At 56.0% G+C, this 19,515-nt stretch overlaps 1 long non-coding RNA gene across 1 annotated transcript in view; it reads right to left on the reverse strand.

Moving 5' to 3' along the window:
* Positions 1-8,963: 8,963 nt before the first annotated feature.
* LOC308198692 overlaps positions 8,964-19,515 on the reverse strand; it is a 63,216-nt gene continuing 52,664 nt past the window's right edge. Inside the window, exons 17-19 of the long non-coding RNA XR_013954109.1 lie at positions 16,340-18,495; positions 11,008-11,182; positions 8,964-9,875 (exon numbers count right to left, since the gene is read on the reverse strand). This is a non-coding gene — a long non-coding RNA (uncharacterized lncRNA). The remainder of the gene's footprint in view (positions 9,876-11,007; positions 11,183-16,339; positions 18,496-19,515) is intronic.

Here is a 19,515-nt window from a genome sequence, read left to right on the forward strand (position 1 = left end):
TCATCTCTGGCCCTGGCTTCTCCATTGCCGTGCTGCAGGGGGGTGGTGAGGAGACCCCCGTGCTGTGCCCCCGGGGCAGAGGTTGGGAGCTCAGCCCATGCTGGCCAACCATCTGCCTCCCACCAAGGGCTTCGTTAGCTGCCAGGGCTGTGCCAGGGGCTCCGAGGAGGCCCATTACGACCGTCGGATGCGCTCACTGTGGCACGTAGCACCTCCGCGGGCACGCCAGACGCGGCCCGTAGGAGTCTCGCGTGGTGCTCCTGAGATGTGGTGTGGAAAGAGACGGGCACTAACTGACCTCAGCCGCCCTTTCCGGGCACTCAGTTGTGTAGATGATGGTCAGCACTGTGCCGTGGCTCCCTTACCTGGGCTGTGTAGGGACGTTGCTCCATACCCGCGGTGTTCTCGTTGCCCTCCTCGTTCATTGCCCCTTAGAAGGGGCACGAAACCAGGTGCAGCCCATCCCGGACGCCCCCAGAGCTGCCTGAGCTCTCCATCAGCTAAACCCAGCACAGGGATCAAGGGCATCACTGCATCCCACATCACAGGGTCTTCAAAAGACATCACCTCCAGCCCCACGGAGGTAAGACAGGAGTGGGAAAGCCCCGTTCCTACCCTGCTTCCTACCCCGGGGCTGAAGAAGAGCAGCAGCCCCACTGCTCGGGGCGATCTTCACGACTCTGCCAAATCCTCCCTGGCTGCCAAAACTCATCTGCGCGACTGCTGGAAGAGCCACGGCAACCCAGATTCATCTCTCCTGCTGCTCCCCCTCTCCTCCATCCTTGGGCGATACAGATAAAGAGATAAGCAGGAGGAAAATAAAAGCGGAGTAGATAAACTATATTCCCTGTCTGATCTATCAATCCATCAGGCAGCCTATTGTGCTTACAGCATCCCTCAAGCTGTCACCTGGACTTCTGCTCTCCGTACAGCTGCCTTCCTTTGCCTGTCTCTCCCAGTCCTAAAAACAGAAAAGTCATGCAATGAAACACACAGGGAGGAAAGAGGGAGTCAAAGCCATCGTCTCGGTGAGGGTCAGGGTGGGACATCCGCCCCAAAGAGGGGGGAGAAGCAGCCCTGGGTGTGCTAGGGAGGGATGGGACGGGTCATAGCTGAGCAGGAAAGCAGTGACCTGGGGGATGCGGTGATGGCAGCACCCCCTTCCCGAGCAGGTGGCACCAGGGAACGTGCTTGGAGTGCAGGGAGAAACCAGACTGCCCCTTCCTGGCCAGCACCGGGAGGCTTCCCAGCCACAGAGACCCTTTCTGCTGCTGCCACACGTCTTCCTCGGAGGTGGCACGTCGCTTTGCCTCCCCATCACCACGCAGGACATGTCAGGCTCACGATCCTCTGCTCCCAGCCTGGCTCCTCTAGACAGAGCATCTCCTACCGTGCTTTTCTGCATCCTTAACTGGTCGCATATCCTGAAGCTGCGTGAATACAAAAACGAGAGCCCTCAGGCGTCGGCAGCATCTCGAGGAGCTGCCCTCCCTCGCCACCCTCCTCCTAACGTGGGCTGGGTGCATGCCAGAGATGCCCCTGAGCACACGTGGGATCTCCACGTATGCACCCAGCCAGCAAAGCAGACCGTGGGATGCAGTCCCTATGGACCCAAGGGCACAAATTGGGCAGCTTGAGGCCTTTTCGCCTCCAGCTGCTCAGCCAACACCACTCTGCTGTTTGCAGGGCTCGGAGCTGCGCCGTGCCTCAGTTTCCCCTCCCGCACAAACACGCCCCGTGCTCCAGCACCCCCAGGGGTGTGCCCACACCACCCCACAGCCCAGCAGCACCCGCGTAGCCGAGAGGCGAGACGGAGCCTTGCCGCTCCTTTTTCAGCCTTGTCTGTTATTTCCCTGTCTCCTGACAAGCTCAGAAGTGCAACCGAGGTGGCAAATTAGCGCCAGAGCCTCGTTAATTGGCAGGCAGGAGCCTTCCCCTGCTGTTTGGGTTGTCATCAGCTGCTTCAGCACATTTTCCATTTCTCTCCTTCAGTCTATTTTCTCCCCTTTCTAGTGGTTTTCCTCCCTGATCCCTCACTTTGAAAGCCACCAGCCCTGCACCAAGGGACCTTCCGTGAGCTCTCGGCTCTGCTCCTGCACCAGAGCCACCGCAACGCACGCACGTTGTTTTTCCAAACTAGTTTGGCTGTTTCGCTGACAGAACAGCCCAAAATTACAGCGTATAAACCACGGGGAACGCAATAAATCCCCGGTGGCTGCTGGGACGGGAAAGGTGCCCAGAGCTGACCGGCTCCTGGGCCGCGTCCTGACCCCGTCCCACGGCGGTCTCCTCTCTCCCAAGAGGTGGCAGCGCTGGGAGCGGTGCTCTCAGGAAGGCTCCTGGGGGAACAGACGCGGTGATTACCCAAATTAGTTTCTAATAGCTTTTATCTCCTAATTTCTACTTTGTCAAGTGCTAAAATCCATTAATAACCAAGAGACCATGTGGAAAAACATTTAACATCCCAGCTGCCAAGAGCTCCCACCTCTGTCACACTCCAGCAAGGTTGAGGGAGAAAGAAAAAAAAAAAAAAAAATTCAATTTTCCACCCAGCACATCAGCGGAGCGAGAGGGGAACCGTGCACACAGAGCTGGGGATCCCACGCGCTGTGCCAGCAGTGCTGCGGTCCCCTGGCCGCAGGCAGGTGTCCCCAAAGGTGGCGTCCCCCTGAAACTGCCTGTTGGTTGCTGGGGTAAGGTCATGACGAGAAATACCCCCAGACACACGCAGTCCATAAAACTACAGTCTGTTTCCCCTCTAATTGGTAATAAATGTAAATGTTTAGTTATGCCCGGCTTGGGAGCTATGAAAAACACATCTGGCTGGCTGGCTCCTCTGCCTGCCATCTGCGGCGCGAAGGGAAGGGGAACACACGTGTGTGTGTGTGTGTGTGTGTGTGTGCGCACACCTGAGTGTGTGCAGGAGCTGCGGGAGGAGAAGGTCGGCTGGGTGGCCTCTGCCCCCAGGCCCACACCATGCCCTCGCCCAGCAGCGGCTCCAGCCCCACAGACGCCGCTGTCACGGGCCCTGCTGGGCCCACCCCTCACCGTGCCCACGGGGAGCCCCTGGAGCCCCCCTTCCTCCTCCTCACCCTTCCTCCGGCAGCGCCGCCTGTTCCTTTGAAGCAGGTTTTTCTCGGAGCTGCTTTTTCTGGACCGTCCCAGAAGAGTCCGCGCGCTCGTCCCTCCCCTTGCCTTGATCAAGGCTGAAGCCTGACATCCGAGCGCGCTGATCAAAGCCGTGTCTCTGGGTGAGATTCGCTGGCAAGGAACAGCAACAGTTGGTGCCAAGCTGGTCCAGGAACACTGCCGCGGATGCTGGTGGGGAAAAAAAAAAAAGAGAGGCCACTGCACCGAGCAGGTGGGAGGCATGAAGGACCCCGCAGCACCCAGAGCAGTGAGCCAAAGGGGTCTCCACTGCTGCTTCGAGGTCCCCGAGGGTGGGCCAGCAGCCAAAGCACCTCCCCGGCTGCTCACACCCGCCGTCGGGTTTGGGTTTTCATCCCCCAGGAAGGCTGGAGGCGGGAGGAAAGGCCAGCGGTGACGTCCGCACCACGCTCCTGGCAGCCCGTGAGCCGCCGCGGCAGCTGGCTTTGAGCACTTTTCATCTAATTCAATGAAAATGAGCTGTTCGAGTGAATGAAGATAATTTAATAATGAATAGCTCCAACTTATCGGAGAGGCTCTCCGTTCCTGCCTGACAGTCGCTGCCTCTAAGTGCAATTTAATAAGGGAATCACCATCAGTCAGCCCTGTGGTTGGAAATCAGCACTTTGCTGCTCGGGGAAAACGCTCCGCACCTCCCTAAAAGCTGGGGCTGTTTCTTGAGGAGCCTAAAACCCAGCAACTTGTAAAAGGGAAAAGAAAAAGAGCAGGGGAAAAAAATAAAATAAAACGGCAGATCAGCACATCTTCAGAGGCAAAATGTAATTAAAAATAAAAGCCAGCTTGAGGAACGCTGTAAGTCAGCCCATGCAGCAGTGAGGGCTGCAGGAGGAGGAGACGCTGCCTGAGCTGGCAGGGGGCAGAGCGGAGGGGTCCCCAGGGGTCCCGAGGCTGCAGCAGGTCGGTGCGGGGGGCTCCGGGGAGCACTGCTGCTCTCTGCCAGCTGCTGCCCCGTGTGCCACCGTCCCCAGCAGGAATGGGGACGTGCCAGCTGGTGAGGGCCCGCAGCATGCACAGGGGTCGTGCCAGCCCTGGGCGGAATGCTAATGGTCCTCAGCACCCCAAAGTCCTTCTGTTCCAGCAGAAGATGGTGGTAAAACAGCCGACACGTGAGCCGCCGGCAGCACGTTGCTCCCCCGAGGCAGGGATCCGCATCCCACCGAGCACCAGCCCAGGCAGCGCGGGGCCTCATCCTGCTCAGCGCTGCGGGCGCAGGTGTCAGCGTGGGGAACGCCAGCCCGGCGGATTCCTGCAGACACCTGCCAGCAGCGGGCGCTTAATTATTAATTGCGTTTCCAGTAGCAATTGTTGCTCGCGCCAGCGGAGTTGGACGAGACATCAGAAGCAATTAGCAAGCCCTCCGCGCCGCTACAACGCCGCCTGCTCAGCGCCCTGCTCACGTCCTCCTCAGGCTGCTGGAGGGGGGAAGGAAAAACCCAGCCTCGTCCACGGGCTGTCCCCTCCTGCGGCCACAGCACCGAGGTTGGGCAGGATCAGTCCCTGGTCCGGGTTTAATCGCACATCGCTCCAGCAGCCCTGAGCTGCTCCACGAGCAGAGCCACCTCGGGGCCCAGCGCCGGCCACAGTCCAGGTGCTCGACCAAATTAATTTTTATCATAACCAAAGTGACCGGTCAGTAGTCTCCAACCAGGCTTTTCCTCGTTATTGAGACTGTTTCATAGCGAGAGCAATTTGGGGAGCTTATTTTCCACTTCATTGAGTGTCATGTTACCGCAAATGAATATATTCCTTGGTTGGTGTGATGGAAAATACAGCTGTAAACGCTTTCTGCTTCATTTGGGCAAAGAGCTCCAGATAGGACTAAATATAAAGAGAATTTAAATGCCGTACTTCATTAAAAAAGTTGTTTCCCATTCTCTTTCTTCCTGAAAATATGGGGCTGCTGGTGGAGAGCGCAAAAGGGTTTAAATTTACATCAGTGTCACGCTGCCGGAGCCGATCGCCGCCCGCCTCCGACTGATGGCAGACGCCTGTCCCTGGAGGCTCGGGGAGGGAGGCCGAAGGCAGGGGACAGAGGAGGAGATGGGTTGGGATGCCCCATTCCCACCTGGGGGGTTAGAGATCCTTACCTGCTGCACAGCCACCAGGACCAGAGCGAAGACAAAGATCCTCCTCGCCTTGGTGGCAGCTGGGATCGTGTCCGCACACGGACCGTAACTCCCAGACTGCACAGGAGCAAGACTCAGTCCCGCAAGCCCACCGCTGCTGCTGGGAGAAGCCAAACCTCACCGCTGGAAGGCAGGGCACACCGCCTTGGGCTGCCACGGTCTCCTGGGACCCCCCCTTCCCATACGTGTCCCAGCCCGAGCAGCACGAGGTGCGACCAGGCAGCGCCCTGCTGTCCTTCAGGGGGTGTAAGGGGCCGCCGCAAGCCCTACAGGCGGCGCTGAGCTCACCTGACTCATAAAATAGCCACCTCTTGCAATTATGATGAATTTAAAATCACAGACCCCTGCCCCTCCCAAGATTTAAGTAGAATTGCTAGGAGCGAGCTGTGTGTAGCCTGTAAGCTCTGTGTAATTGACTGGAGTTAATTGAGCTTGACATTGGAGTGGAGGATCCAGGGCCTTCACAGGGGACAAAACACCGTCCACGACGCTCTCTCTTATCCCCAGCACAGGGGTCTGGCCAACCAGCTGCTCTCCCCAGACCTGCAGCCATGGGTAAGAACGAGCCACAACGACCTCCTTTCCCTTCCCTTCATCCTCCTCTGAGCACAAAGCTTTCACCACTCGTTTGCCAGAAGCACCTAAGGTGCTCCACGAAGGTGGGGACAACGGGTGCTGGAGGCTCTCCAGGTCCCACCTCCAGCCCTGTGCCTTCTCCCTTCTTTGTCCCATCCTCATGGAGGAGCTCTGGAGACCGGTGCCCTGGCTGGGACTGGCACGATGGCAGGGAGCAGTGACACAGCCTCCCCAGGGACCAGCACAGGTTCCCACATCCCACTGGGGTCACCCCATCCACTCTGCCACCTCCCTCCGCTTGCACCCAGTGTCTCCCGAAGCAGGTGTGAACAGCAACCGCCTGGAATCCGGATCAAGGGTGACTTGATGTAATTATTACCTTAATGGCATCTCAAGGCTATCGGCACCGGCTGGAAGTAAAACTTGTGTTGAACAAGTTTAATAAGCATATCATCTAGTACAATATTCGCACTGAGGGGCAGTGTGGCTTTAGGAAGGATTACAGTAGCTTTGCAGCTTTGCTTAGCTTTACATGGGATATTTCACACGCTGCAGATAAAGCTGGAACAGCCGATAGCAGCAGCAGACCCTAACGCTGCCTCCCAGCTGCTGTTCAGCAGCAGATTACGGGCTCGCTCCACACGCTGAGACCAGGCTGCAGGGGCTCTGGTCACCTCCTCAACAGGGGGACCCCAACCCCTGGTGTCCTTTCCGCATCCCCGCATCCCCAGCAGGAACCAGCTGAAGGCATCACACCAGCACAATGTTCTCCAGCAGGCTCCTGACCTGCTTCTGTAGAACCCATGGAGAAGATCTGGGTTTCCCAGATCCCACAGGCAGAGGCCATATGGGACCTGGAGATATGGGACCTGGAGATATGGGACCTGGAGATATGGGACCTGGAGACGGTCCCAGGGCTGTGTTATGGGGACCTGGAAAGCAGCGGCTGCCGAGCCCATGCCCCCAGGAGCAAACTCCCTGCCACCAAGCAAGTGGTTTTCCGCATCTTGAGACCTTTCTACGCCCAACACATCCAAAATTTTTCATTATAATGATGAAAAATCAGGAGAGAGAAATGCCTCCTCTCAGCTCCCATGTGCTCACCCCGTGCAGAAGGTGCCAGTCAGCAAGTAAGACGCCAGGCTGCCCCGTGCTCCCCGGCCTTAGGTAATGTCCTATATAAAGCACTTGCATCCGCACGCTGAGTGTCTCAGAAATACTGCTTCTGCCTAATATATGCATTGGTTTTCGCTCAGCTTTTGAACCAGCAGGTCGCCTGTTGTTAATTAATGCACCGCTGAAATTATGTTTGGGGGCTACTAAGGTTTATTGGGTAGAAAATTATTTCAAATACAGAGAGCAGGCAGTAAAGATTGGAAATATGTTTTCAAGTATAAACCTAATTGCTACAGGGAATCCCTTTGGGATCCATTTGGAGCCCTTGCTTTTTTATTTCCTTCCTCTGTTAATGACACAGCCGAGGTTTGTACGACAGCAAACCCACAACTGCATGCTGATGAAGGGGCAGCCAGCGGCTCGAGGTGGGACCCCGGACCTGGTGGTGGCCTTGGTGGCAAGGCTCAAGAGCAAGGTCCCCTCGGCCACCCACTGCCTCAGGGGCGCTGCCCACGCTTAAGTGCTTTCCTGGACCACAGCCCAACTGAACAGAGGTGTTTCAAGTGGCACAGATGGGATTTCTCATCTTTATTTTTATTCCCTTGCCATGGCAGTGCCCCCCTGGATGTAAGTAACGGCACGCTGGTGACCTGCACAGGAGGCTGACCTGCACGAACACTGGAGAAATTTGCTTCTTGAAAATCATCCTTGTTTCTGGCTGGGAGAACAGTAACGTTTCTTCCCAACCACTGCCTTGCTCCCTTCTGTTTGGCTCCTCGAGGAAGCATCCCTCCCCAGCCCTGGCACACAGCCCCTCCGAGACACGCTCCCCATCGCAGCGTGGAGGGCCTGGCTGTCTGCATCCAGCCCCAATCTGCGCCATGCCACCCAGCACCACTCGCCCTCTCCTTCCATAAAATCACTGCCACCCCAAAACCACAGCCCAAACCAGCCCCGGTTATTATTTTTTTTTAAAGCTGCACGGCCTGAGGGAGGTCGCCTTGGGAGCTGCGGGCACGTCCAGTTGTTCCCGACTCAACCCGTGCTCTAACTTCAGTTCATGGCAGCCACTGCCAGCCTGGCAGGACACGCTCATGATTAGTAAGAAGGACGTGGGGAAACGTGCCCTTTTTTCTTTTCTTCAAAGGCAGACGTCACAGGCTGTACCAGCCGCTGCCCCCCCAGTGGGAAACCGAGTCCCCAGCTGCCAGCATAAAGCCAACCCACGCAGCCTCGAAGCCAGCAGACATCACCGTTAAAGCAGCTTCAGAAAGTCCCCTGATTTTCAGGAAATCTCTCCCTGTCCCCCAGACGTGGCTCCAGCACCTTGGAGAGGTGAACACCACCGAGCTCAGGAGCCAAACCAGGCATCAGCGAGGACGAGGACTTCCCCTGCACCACACGGAGGACAGCAGGTGCCCTAAGGCACAGGATTAACACAAGACAAAGACAGCACGAGCAAAGATCAGTCCAGTCTCGCTTTCAACACACCAGGTGCCCAAGGACTCTCCTATCTGGGAAGACCAAATGGATAATCCTTCCTATGAATATTGAGAGTTATCTTGAAAGAGTGGACAGCCCTTCCCACCCATGGTCCCTTTTTAAGGCCCCTCCAGCATCATCTCTTTCAAGCCTCAGAAATTGCTTCTAAAAACCCAGGCTACATTTTCTTACAACCAGCTTACCAGATAGGGATGCATCTTGCTCTACTGGAGTCCTTACCAAAGCCGCTGCCTTAATGGATGTCCTGCAAACCCTACCGGGGGCTAACGCTGATCCCTCTCACTACAGCAGGTCTGGGATGCAGCCAAAGCATCCACAGGAACCCATGGTAGGATCCCAAACCCTTGCCTCTTTGCAAGTGATTTCTACCTCCCGTTCCATACCAGCAAGGACCACTAACACCTGCTGGAAACTTCAGTAAGGAGCCAGAGAACAACAGGGGATCTACGTCCATGAGATCCAGCAGTGGAAGGAGGCGCCACCAGCCTCCAGGAGCAGATGCCGGAGGCTGGGAAGTGGCATCGGCTGCCCAGGAGCTCCTGGAGATGCTCTCAGTGCCGGCGCTGGCTGGGGACCCGGCCTCCAGCTGCACGCTGCAAAAAGCAGCACGCCCAAGCCAGCTTTTATAAGGCCAGGGGAATTCAGGGGGTCCTCGTACCCCAGCAAAACTCCGGGATTTAGATGCTCGGCGATATGGTTGGAACAATTTCCTTGATCTTTTATTACCCTGGTAAATAATTTATTGGGACAGCCATTTTAAAAAATCCCATAAAAGACCCATAAAACATATTTATCTCACACACACACACACAAAAAAAAAAGCTCTTTGGCTCCAACCAACAAGCTGAAAACTTGTTTGTATACTTCACTGCACATAAACTAACCAATGCCTTGTGACAGCTTTAAGCTTTTTAACAGCTCTCTCCCTGCTGCTCTTTATTTCCATTTTTCTCTCTGCGACTTCAGAAGAAGAAGAAAAAATAACGCCACTATGAGAAGTTTCTGCTTTTGGACAGATACGGACAGCTGGGAACTGCCCTCCACTTTTCCTGACACGCCGTACACGGGGATGGACGTGCACGAGCCCTGCACAGCCCGTCAAGCCACGTCTTTATGCCTCAGTTTCCCCCTCTAAAAGGCCACCCCTTTTCTGCCTTTTCGTCCAAGTTCTCCCTGCGGAGCACCCACCAAACACAAAAGCAGCTGTCCCAAGAAAGAGCCGGGGTTCCGTGCTGGAATCGGCGCTGCGGTGGGACACCCCAAATCCTGGGGAGGATGGAGGGCTGTAGGCTGGGACATTTGCCCCTTTCCCGAGGAGCCTCCAAGATAAGGAGCATCCATGAGGCACTTCTGTCTTCTCCTGCTGGCAGAGCACAGGTTCCTTTTCTGTACAAAGACATGAATAAACGGAGAATCCAAAAAGAGGGATGAGGAGTGCCTTTTCCCACCAAAGCCATGCCCGAGCCATGCGTACCAAAGCTTCTTATTGCTCCCTTGGACACCAGAGGACCCAGCGGGCTGAAGCCTGGCCAGCAGGGCGAGATCTCAGCCTGCTGCCAAAGCACAAAAGCAGAACACAGCCGCGTTTAGTGCTGCGAGCGGGCTGCCTGGTGCCAGGCAGTCGCTGCCTCCAACAGCAGACCGATCCACATCCTCCTGCGCGGTGCCCGCAGACCCGGCCCTGCCTCGGGGACGGCTCTGCCCGCGAGACGCCAGCAGACACCAGCATCTCGGCAGGGGACGACTGACCTTCACGTGCGGGGACGGGCTGGGGTGTTTGTTCTCCTCCTGCGGGGAGCGAAGGAGACGTGGGGGCAGCGGTGGGGCTGGCTGAGCGTCCTGCTGCAATGCAGAGCAGGTCTCCGAAGCAGGCAGAGCAGCTCTGTGATCGGGGAGAGCGCAGCACTCCCGTGCTGGGTCAGCAGAGCCGGCCACCCAAGGGCTGCCAAGGCACGCAGCCAGCCAGGCGTGCATAGTGCCTGCTCCGGGTGGCAGCTGGCTTCATCCCGACGTGAGCCAAAAGGCTGCTGCCCATGCCGGCTGGTTCCCCGTACCAACCTCTCCTCACCTCCACTGCTCGCTCTACAGGGAGAGGAGAAGCTCAGAGCCAAGTCTGGCAGCCAGCAGCCAGGCTGACGGAGCACAGGTCATGGAAAGAAGGCGAGTGGCCAAAAGAAGCCGGGGTCTCTGTGTGCTGAGCATCACTTCTGCCCAGCTTGGCACGCATGGCGCACGAGCTCTCGGCCAGTCTCCCTGGCAGGTTAAAGCCCAGCAGAGCTTCAGTCTTCAGGTCTGCATCACCTCTCCCACCTCGTCCCCCTCTTCTCCAACTCCCATTGCTTCTTCCCAACATCTCCTCCCCATCCCGCAGCGCCACTGGGTTTCCTCCTTCCTCATCAGCAGTAAAGGGAGCTCCATAATTACCATCAATGGAAGGAAGCAAAACAGACACTGCGAGCTGCAGGATGGCTCACATCAGAGTCTTCCTGGAGCAGACATGATGCCCAGAGCTACAAACCTGAGCAGATCCTTGCAGCCAAGGACAGACAGGCCTCCCCGGGAGAGGCTGAGGCTCCATGCTCGGCTCAGGGACCACACCAGCATCCCCAGGTCCTGCAGCTCCTTCGGCTGGCGCTTCCAAACTGAGGAGCACATCAGTGGTTAACTCCATTTGCAGATTTAAAAGTCAAACGCTGCCACAGGAAATTAAAAGATAATGCAAGGAATTATTTAAAAAATTAATCTTTATTACTCTCCGCTCCCAAGCCGCTAATAAAAAAATGTGTTCCTCATGCAGTCTCTATAAAAACAGGTTATAAAGCAGGGAAAGAGAGGAAAGCAGATGCTTTTAAAAAAATATCTTTCATCCCTCCGCCCTGTCTGCCCATCACAGCCTTTCATCTGCACCTGCATGTCAGCCCCCAGCAGTTTCGAACCCAGCCAGCCCCTTTTACCCTGGGAGGCAATTATTCCCCTTTTCCATCTCCTCCCCCTTGCCCCCCCCATTTTACATCTCCAGGAGATCAGCAACCCCTGCTCCAGAGAGCAGGCTAGAAGGTGTTTTTAATGGCACACCTTCCTTGCTCCAGGTATCTCTGAGCACTGTATAAAACAGAATGAATTATAGCTCATTACCAAAAGGGCAGGCATTGGGGAAGTAAACAAAGCAGCTATTACAGAAGCCAGCAACAGCTCCACAATGCCGGAGCAGGGTTGAAACAAGCAGAACACCATGCCTGAGAGAGAGGTCAGGGCTCTTTGACTGCTCTGAGAAGCCAGAGGCTGAGAGGCAGGTGGCAATTGCAGTGGTTTATTTGCAGCGGTTTATTCAGAAGATGCTTCTGTCTGGAGCTGCGCTCAAGCAAGAAGCACGCTCCTCGGTTCTCGCTGGTGCTTGAGCCCCCAGAGCCTGAACACTTTTACATTGTGACAGCTGGCATCAGCTAGCCAGGTTTTGCTTAAATTCAAGAGCCACCACAATTCAAGCAAGAGCACCCAGTCTAACACAAGGGAGAGATGGAGCAGCGAGAGCCGACGGCGCGCAGGAGCACCTGGAGCCCCGTGCCACGGCAGACGCAGAGGTGGGGTGTCCCTCTGCGGGGAGGTGGCTCACCAAGGTGGCTTTGACTGTGATGGATGGTGCTGCGCTGAGTTCTCACTGATGTAGAAAATTAGAGAGAGATCGCTGCAGACACGGGCCCATCCGAGACACTTGTTGTCTGTCTCCCGCACACGGGCGCCTCTCCCGGGAGCTCCCCCTCCAGCTTGTAGGCTCATCATTCAGAGTGCTGAACTGGGAAAAGCAACGCTACTGCTTTTTTCCCCCCAAAATTACTTGATTATATTATTCTTGGACACGCATGAGGCGTTGATTTCCTCACTTAGCCACTTGTTTGCTTCTCCTCAGCTAGGAAAAAAAACCAGCCCATTGCTTTTCTTTTTTTTTTTTTTTTTTTTTTTTAAATGTCTCCTTGCTCAAGGTGCAGAAGAGGCTCTAGCCAAGACAGGAGCCATTTTTTGGCTGGAAATTGCTCCCTAAAACCAGTGACTTGTGATCCACCCTGGGGCAGATCTGATAGTTGGGAACCACACCGAGCAATGCTGCTGTAACCTCATGCTAGTGTCCTCCTGCAGGACGGACCCCTCCTGGCTCTCTCGTAACCAGTTACTGATTTTCTTGCCCTTCATCACGGCTGGGTTTGTTCTCCATTGCCTCCCTGCTAGACACCAAAATGTTTTGTAAAAGGTCTTGAAAAATCCATGTGTGCTTCCATACGAAATAACTCTAACGGTCTGCACATCAGTACAGGCTGGTGGATCTTCAGGAGACGTGTCCCACTGAGGGAGACAACCAGGCCCTTGCTTTAAATCAAGGCCAGCCCTCAGCAAGAGGTAACCAGTTTCTTCCCAGCCAGGCACAGCAGCTGAGCTCATTTCCCTCTAGCCCCAAGATCTCCAAGCAGGCACAGAAGTGGCAGAGGACCCGCTCTGACCACCAACAGTCCCAAAGAGGCCTCCTGCTCCCACCACGACCAGTCACCTCCCTGCCACCTTCCCAGGAGCAACTACAGGAGGCTGAGGAGTACCAGGGGCTTTGCCACTCGGTAAGCATGGCTACAGCAGACGGACCAAGAGTTGGGATGTGAGATCCCCACCGCTGGAAAGGGCAGGGAAAGAGCTGGCTTTCCTTCATGACTCCCAGCTCCTGCCAGCTCACGAGCTTGGGGCAGCTGAGCTTGTTTTTAATGGAAAAAGGGCAACTTTCTTTTTTGCTTTCGGGTAGATGGCACAAGGCCATCAGTGACCTTGGGCAGCAGCACCAGACTGGGGGCAGCACCCCCATTTTGCACCAGGCAGCCAAGCAGGTTGCAAATTTCCCTGAAACCCACCACCCAACAGCTATATCCAGGGTCCTAAAGTGGGGACAGTCACTAAACCCAACCCAGGATGACCCAGCCAGCAGCACAGTCCTGCTGCTGCTCTGAGCACCCCCACAGCCACCAAGCGCTGGGGGCTGGCAACAAACTGCAAACACCAAATTCAACCCAAACGCCTGAGGCACTCAAGAAAGCCATGCAGGAAGGAGACTTGGAACAAAGCATCCCTCTCCCTCCCTCCCACATCCACCAGAGACTGACCCCAGCATCTGCTCCCTATTTCCCCAGTGGTTGTTAATCATCTGCCCCCCTGGAAGTCCCTTCTCGGGGTGCAGAACAAGCCCCACACGTTTCTCCCCCCCCTCCATCTGCTAATGACTTCCCTCCTCGGAGGCTGTGCCTCCCCCAGCCTGATCTAATGGTGGGAAATTAGCATTAAAATGATAGCTTGCTATTAGCAGCGCCTCAGCTCCCTATCACGCTCCAGGAACGACAAATGACAGGCTGTGATTTCCCCGCCGCGATGCAGGGGAGAGGGAGCTGCAAGGAGCGCTGAAGTTACCCAGGAAAGTTTGAGGCTCGTCTCCCCCCACCTCCCCTTCGCCATCCCCGTCGCGTTCATCCGTAACGCAGGCGATCCTACAGCAGATGGCACCTGGGCAGGAAAGCAGACAAATTGGCTCCCACCTGCAGGAGCACGAAGAGCTTTCAAAGCAGGCTGGCGCCTGCTCGCCAAGAGCCCCACGGCGTGGAGACGCTGGAGGAACCTGCCATCGCTCGCCTTCCTCCCTCCTCGCGTGGTGGTTTGCAGCTTGGTGGATCCTGCTGCATCCCTGCCCAGCCAGAAGCAGGCAGCTGGCACCTCCCGTGCCGGGTGGCAGGAGGGGACGGGCGCTGCCCCCGGAGCCAGGCACCCAGAAGAGGTAATTCAGACCCAGAGCCGACGGAGCGATGCTTTCTTTGCGTCAGCACAACGCTATGGTTTGGAGGGCTCGCAACTAGCCTGGAGCTAGAAGGTTTTCTTGGGCCCCTGCTGAACATCCATCTGCTTGTCAAAAAACCAGCTCAGCTCAAGCTGCCAGCTCTCTCCTCCTGCCAAAGTGGGGGGCCGCCCTCCCAGAAAATTCCCCCCCTTGACCAGATAGCTGTGGCAGGAGTGTGGAGGCACTCATTTCATTTTCTGCCTGCTCCTCCGAGCCCACCTGGCTTAAAGAATTTCAGTAAAGCCAGATTTTGGAAGCAGCTCACACCAGGCTGCAAGAAACCAAGAGTTAGGATGGAGGCGAGCACACCCAGCAGTGCCAAGGCAGGGTGTCACCTCCCCGGGGACACCTGGGTGACCTGCAGAGTTACGGCACCTGAGCATCTCCCTGAGCATCCCTCCCTGCACAGCCTCCTCACGGGGACAGGGGACACACCAAGGCCAAGACATGTGGGAGCACATGTAAGAGGTGTTGAAAGCACCCTAGGAGTCCTGTGCTGAAAGCTTCCATCCTAAAATCACATTTTTAGCTGTGTGTGTAGGGTTGGACAGTCTCCTCCCTCTGGCTCATCCTCTCTTCTATCCAAAACCACTTGGCATCAGCAAGCAAAGACAAGTGTCCTCAAGCCCCAGCCTGCCTGCTGCCCTTTAACGAGCCTGGGAGGTGAGATGCAAAACGAGATGGGAAAGGTTGGTAGGAAAAGCAGGGTGAAACAGTTTCCCCAGCATTCCCACCAGCAGCTCATATGCAGGAGCTAGGAGAGGACTCATCCGATGATGGATGGCAGAGAACTGAACCTTGGCAAGGTGGAACAAGAGCAGAAGGAAGCATTGCTCCCAAAGGCGATGCTCACACCTCCTCAGGATAAAAAAAACAACTATCAGAGGCACCAGCAGCAGAAGAAGGGAATGTGCCCACCCTCCTGCACGTTGGTATTCAGCTCTGGTCTGCTGGAAGGGGCCACAATCCAACCGCACATTTGTATATTCACTGAGCCGTACACCCCGCTCTGCGGACTCCTGACAGATGCAGATGGCAAAGCCATTTTTCATAAGGTGAGGGAAAAGGGGAGAAAGGAAAACAAAACAAAGATAGGCTCAGGCATCAGCTGGAAAAGATGCAAGACAGGATCAGGGCTAATAGAGAAGCAGAGTCAGATTAAGCTCTTGGATCTTCAAGTGCACAAAAAGGCCTGTCCCCTGCCTGTTTTCTAGCACAGCCTGGCAGCAGCAACCACCTCCATTCGTTCCTCCGTAACCAGCTGGAAGATGAAAGCTGGACCCAGAGCAGCACTCGGGCTTTGCTGAAATTGCCCTTGAGAACAGCAGGCTGCCAAAGGGGCTGCTGGAGCAGTGTGGGCACAGGCACTCTTCTACCAGATTAGCTCCTGTTTAGAGGAGTCAAGAGCAAGCCTGGGGGGAACATCAGCCATTAAAACACATTTGTCTGTCCCTCAGACCCCGACTTCTCTCAGGCCTGAGTTCTTGTGGCTCTGAGGGGACATCCCTGGCAGACCTCCTGCTGGTCAGAGGCTGCCAGCACGGCAAGGGACCCTCCTGCACGCTGCTCCCCAGGGTGGCAAACAGCAGCTCCCAACGGCCCTGGTTTGTCTCAGACAGGGACAAGCGTCTGCCCTCTGGTCACCCACCCACCAGCCCCTAGTGCTGGAGAGTTACCAGCGCCACAGAGCTGCCTGCTGACACAGCGAGAAGCGGTGCTCAGCGCTGCATGCACCATCCCTCGGGCACCACACACGTACGTCCCACTTGGCGCTGGGGGCAAGCAGCTCTTGATGAGAGCCAAAGGGAAAGGCAAGGATGTTGTACCCTCGTGGGGGAAAAATGTCATCTCTCCCAGTGACGTTCAGCTAGCCACCGCCAGCCACAGCATCGCCTCCTCCACGTGCAATCGAAGCTGACAGTGATAATGCAAAGTATCAAAGCCTCTCCTGGCCTCCAGCCCCTGCACAGCACAGCCAGCGACATCTCACCATTTTATTGAGCATTCAGATCTTCCTTCTCAGGGGTAAGCTTGCCTTGAAGCTCCTGATCCTTCTGGGCAACTCCGAGGAGGATTTCATTGTGATCTCTGCTGCAACCTCTTCATTTCTAGAATGAGAAGCACACAGAAGCCAACACCTCCCTTTCAAAACACCCCCCATGTTCATAAGTTGAAGTCACCAAAGGTTTCTGGCTGCAAAGTCTGGCCCGTCTGAGACACCCCAACGCTGTACCAACAGCTCTGCCACAAGTCAGAGCCCAACAGACCCAGGAGGGAAGGGAAATGGTGGCCAAGGCCAGCGCATGGCGGGGACTCACCCCAGCAGCCCTGCTGCTGCCTGTGGCATTTCCAGCTGACATTCAGTCCCCTCGCCCCGGGAGCAGGCGAGCGTAGGGCTGGGGAAGGTTACTGCCGGGTCCTGGTGGAAATGTCATCCTACCACATATGCTTCGAGCAAGATTCACTCCCAAGCAGCCTCGCTCCATAATAAAAGTGTCAGAGCAGCTGACTTGCCTCCCCCCAACCTCATTGCCTCCAGATTTATCCTTCCTTGGGTCTCTCTCCCTCTGTAAGCTAGCACGTGCCCTTCCTTGCAATAGGCTGGCGCTGAAATTCAGTCAGCTGAAACCGTAGGAGGAAAAAAAAAAAAAAAAGAAAAACAAGCCAGGTGAAGGGGTCAGGGGAAAAAAAGCTCAGAAGCCAAGTTTTCCTCTAATTTTGTCTGCTCTCAGTTCAGAGAGGGAGGAGGAGAGAGCAAGAGATGCCTCAGTACAGGAACGCGCTCTCTGCGAAAAAGCAGCACAGACACCCAGGTGTGCAGCTGGCCCCTGAGCACCCCTCTGGGTAGGGAAGGGAGAGCTTGGTGCAGCTCAGGGGAGGCATTCGGGAGCTTCTCTCCTCCGCCTCTATTTCACAAAAGAGGAAACTGAGGCATGAGGCACTCGGAAATTTGCACAGCCGGTTAGCAGCACAGCCAAAGCCTGAAGCCAACTGATTTGTGTCCCATGTCAGTGCTTTGGCTGCGGGGCTGGGGAAGCTCAAACCAGATTGCTACTAAAAAAAACAAACAAACATCACAGAAGAAGTGAATGTCCAAGCCCCTCGAGAGCCGTGCCGTGTTGGGCACCTGGAGAAGATGCAGCGGAGGTGAGGCTCCCTGCAAGCCGCTGCCTCTGGGGTGCTGCATTACCTCTGTGGCAGGGCTGTGCTGGTGTGAGTGCAGCATCGCGGGCACCTGCAGAGCAAGAACAGTCTTCAGGGAGTTAGAGAGAGATGTTAATGGTCCTTTGCAAAGAACTAAAAATATCCCCACTGGCCAGAGTTTGTTGGTTTTGTTTGTTTGTTTTTTCCCCTTCTTTTTGGCCGCAAAGGTATGTGTCACGCAAATTAAAACAACTTCCCTTCAACCTGCAAGACAGGACCTGGTGAGGCATCCTTAAACTGTGAGTGGAGGACCAGACCCTGCCTGTGCCAGGCTCCCAGCCGGCATGCTGCGTGCATTTCCCCAGCACAACTGACACACAGAGCACAAGTGAGTCCTGGGCACCTCGACTGCCACGGGGGGACGCAGACTAAGAGAAGATGACTGCAGCAGCAGGCTGTGAAACGGCTTTCCTTGGAGAGAAGTAGAGAAAACCCCCCAGCCCAAGGGCAGTCCTGTTACATTTGCAAACACGCTGCAGGAGGCAGAGCCCACCATACCTCCTGCACTCCGGGACCTTATCGCCCAAGGACAACTTTTTCTAGCCTGTGCTAGGGCATCTGTTCACTTGTAAATAGGCAGGAGAAAAGCAAAGCCATCCACCAGGCTATAAAAGCCCTGTTCTCCATGTCGCGGCTGTTTTGCACATCTGGATGCAGCCAGCCCTTAAAACTTGGCAGCTGGCACGAGCTGCTCGGTCGGTGTTCGCTCGTCCTGTTAGCGCCAGGCAGGGCAGAGGTCCGGCAGGCGAGGTGAAGGGACACTTCATCTCTGTCAGGTCCTCCTCCGCTAATGAAAATATTTCTCCACTGTGTCCTCCAGAAGGTTTCCTTCAGCTCCGGCCCCCGTGTGATTGAAGGCTGATCTCTGTTACTCTCGGCTGAGTGGCAGCCCAGGAGGAAGGTGATGGATTGCGCTTCCCTTCAACTCGACGTTTAATGGTGCTGGCAAGAGAAGAAAGAGCCAGATGTTTTAAGAGCCAGATGTTTGCAGATTGTAAGCCAACTCCTCCCATACGGGGAGCTGGAAGAGCTCAGGGTGGGAACGGGCCCCCCCTGCCACCAGGGTGCCCCCCTGGAAACGCAGCCCTCCCTGAAGGGCCACTAGACACAACCTGCCCTATCCAGGGCCCTTAACAAGTCAGAGCTGGGACTGAGGATCACAGAGCTCCTCAGCCCCCTCTCTGCTGCTGCCCTGCTGTTTCTGCCCTTGCTGGAACAACCTAATTGCCCATCACGGTGCACCCTGCACCCTCCACCTGCCAGGCTTCACAGCCATTCTCCTCCTTTGTGCCCCCCCAAGCCACCAGCACTGCCGAGGACGCCCAAGCACAGTGCCTCGTGTTTGCTTTCCTTTCTCCTCTTCCTCATCTTCCCCCAGCCCTGCCCGCTGAGGCACTGGATGTTTATCAAGGAACAGAAAAAAAACCACATCCTACACTGGGAACAAAAGCAGAAACTGAGGATATGGAGGCAGGAGGGAAAAGGAAAAAGACAGACCTTCCAATTACTTGTAACCAGCCCTGCTGCATGCCCACGTGCCGTGGGCTCTGGCAGGGGGGCAGGCAGGCCGGGCACACTGTGCACTGGGTGCACGCTCTGGACGGGGGCACAGTGCTCACTGCTCTGGGCACAGCCTTTCAGGGGCCTCTCATACACCAGCGGGGTCAGGAATGGTGCTTTTCCCACCCCAAACCCTGCAGCAGAGGTAGAGGAGCTTGCTCGCAACTGGGAAATCGCCCACGGGGCTACCGCCCACGCTCCCTTGGCCACCTGTCTGGGTTATTTGGCTAGTTTACCTTGGCAGGAGGGCTGCCAGCTACAGGCAGCGCCACGGGTGCCCGCTCACGCAGCCGCAGACCGCACGGCTCTTGCTGAGATGCCTTCCCCTCCGCGGGGGGACAGGCTTTGCTCCCAGCCGGGAGGAAGGAGGCACCCAGCACGCTGCCGCAGCGCGGGAGGCAC

Source organism: Anser brachyrhynchus (genome assembly GCF_964034855.1).
Source record: "Anser brachyrhynchus genome assembly, chromosome: 8".
NCBI lineage: Eukaryota > Metazoa > Chordata > Aves > Anseriformes > Anatidae > Anser > Anser brachyrhynchus.